Consider the following 2,772-nt stretch of genomic DNA (forward strand, 5'->3'; position numbering starts at 1 on the left):
TGATTTTGAGTGCTTGGCAGCTGAATGCAGTTATTTCTCAGGATGAGATTGGAATCAACTCCATGGTGGAATCTGTTGTGAGCAACTAATTAGTTGCTTTCAGGGTGTGGCCTGCCTATAGTAAATAGGGAGAAGCTTTGAGGAAGGCCTCTCTAGCTTTTTGGTATATTTGGATCCTGCATTTGGTTGAGTCATTTCCTGTTCCTGGACTTGAACCAGTGGGCAGCCATGTTGTTTGCTATGTTGGGATCGTGCCATTTTACCTGGTGATCGTGGGATCATCAGCCTAAGCATCCAGTAGCTTTGTGAGTCAGAGAAGCCTCCTGCTCCAGTGGGCCTGGAACAAGAGATAGAGCTGATGCCCAAGGTCCAGGGGCCTTCTCCAGTCCCTGGAGCCAACACTCTGAATGTGGGCTTCTAGGCTCTAAGCTGTGAAAAAATAAATTCCTGTTTGTTAAAGCCAGCTACCTGTGGTATGTCTGTCATAGCAGCACTAGAGAACCAAGGTAAGGAGTGAGTGGGTCTTTGTATAACATTTTAAGAGTTACATTTAGTTTTACTTTCTTTTGCTATATTTTTATTACTTCCTGGTTTTCCATGATCATAATCTTATATATGTTAAAAATTTAATTTAAAAACAAAATATTATTTAATTCTTTATTATAGTGTCATACATATAAATGAGGAAATTAAATTTAAAAAGGCAATAATTTTCACCAAAGCAATTCACAAATATAATTATTGCAATCAAAATGATCACATATTCTAGGTGGATTAGGAAAAATTTAATTATTATACATTTTACTTGGAAAAAGAATAATCATATAAGTATATTCAAAATAAATTTTTGAAAGAAAAATAATGAGAAAGTTGTTTTAAGTTCATAAAACATTATACATTTAAATATCCACGTTGTTTTGAATAGCTGCAGGACTAGAAAGAACCTCTAAAAGAGTATAAAATAAAAGTCAGTAGCAGAGCCAAAAATATATAAGATTTAAGATGTGGTAAAAGTAGTATTTCAAAGCATGAAAGGAAAATGGGTTACTCAATAAAACATACTGAGAAAACAGCTTACTATGTTGAAAATTAAAAAGGTAGCTTCCTACTCTATACCATAAACCAAAATACAATTAATCACTATTAAAAATTTAAGTGTGAAGTAAACTTTACCAGATAAAAATAGAAATGGTGACACCATCTTGGGTTCATAGTACATGTGTGTAAGTAAATGTGAGTGTGTATGTGTATATATATAAAAATAATATGTGAACATATATAATTAAATGCTTATATTCACAGTTATAAATATTTTATTTATTTTTGAATAAAATAGTTGCTAGTAAACGCAAGATAAATTATGAATTCATTTGTTTTTGAAGTTAATTCTGGTGTTTCTAATCATACACACAAACACCACACACACATATTAGACCATGTGGATCATAACAAGTTATAGATAACATTGTGATGAGTGGGGATTCCAGAACACTTAATTATGCTCATGAGGAACTTGTACATAGACCAAGAGATGGTCATTCAAGCAGAACAAGGGCTTACTGCATGGTTTAAAATCAGGGAAGATGTGTGTCAGACTAGTATCATTTCACCATACTTACATAGTCTGTATGCTGAACAAATAACACAAGGAACTTGACTACATGAAGAATAATGCAGCATCAGGATAGGAGGAAGAATCATTAACAACCTGTGATGTGCAGATGACACATGTTACTTGCTGAAAATGAAGAAGACTTGAAGCACTTATTGATGACAATCAAAGACTACAGCATTCAGTGTGGATTACCCCACAACATAAAGAAAACAAGAATCTTCACATAGTGAGCAATAAGCAGCATCATGACAAATGGAGAAAAGATTGAAGTTGTCAAGGATTTCATTTTACTTGGATCCCAATCAATATCCATGGAAGCAGTAGTCAAAAAAGCAAATGACATATTGCATTAGGCAAATCTGCTACAAATGACCTCTAAAGTGTTACAGAGCAAAAATGTAACTTTGAGGACTAAAATGCACCCTCCTCAAGCCACTGTCTTTCGATAGCCTTGTATGCATATTAGAGAAGGACAACAAATAAGGATGATCACAGAAGAATTGATGCCTTTGAATTATGGTTTTGGCAAAGAATATTAAATATATCATTGACTGCCAGAAGAATAAACAAATAGGTCTTGGAAGAAGTAGAGCCAGATTGAGCCTTAGAAGAGAATAGCTATACTTCATCTCTTGTATTTTGGTCATGTTAACAGGAGGGACAAGTTCTCAAAGAAGAAGATCATGCTTAGCAAAGTGTTGTTGTTATGTGCTGTTGAGTTGGACCCGACTCATAGCAACCACTCCTTGGGTTTCTGAGGCAGTATCACTAAGGAAGTAGATTGCCCAACCTTCCTTCTAAAGAGTGGCTGGTGGGTTTGAACTGCCAATCTTCTGATTAGCAGTCAAGTGCCTTAGGCACTATGGTACCAGAATAAAGTAGAGCACGGGAATTCCTGAACACTTCATTGTGCTCATAAGGAACCTGTACATAGACCAAGAGTCAGTCATTAAAACAAAACAAAGGCTTACTGTGTGGTTTAAAATTCAAGGAAGATGTGTGTCAGACTTGTATTCTTCCACCATACTTATTTAGTCTGTATGCTGAACAAATAATCCAAAAAACTGGACTATATGAGCAAGAATGCAGCATCAGAATAGAAAGAAGAATCATTAAGAATCTGTGACATGCAGATGACACAGGTTTTCATTTGTCAG

This window comes from Orycteropus afer, unplaced genomic scaffold (genome assembly GCF_000298275.1).
Source record: "Orycteropus afer afer isolate SDZICR_OR568_19922 unplaced genomic scaffold, OryAfe1.0 scaffold00251, whole genome shotgun sequence".
In the NCBI taxonomy this organism is placed as follows: domain Eukaryota; kingdom Metazoa; phylum Chordata; class Mammalia; order Tubulidentata; family Orycteropodidae; genus Orycteropus; species Orycteropus afer.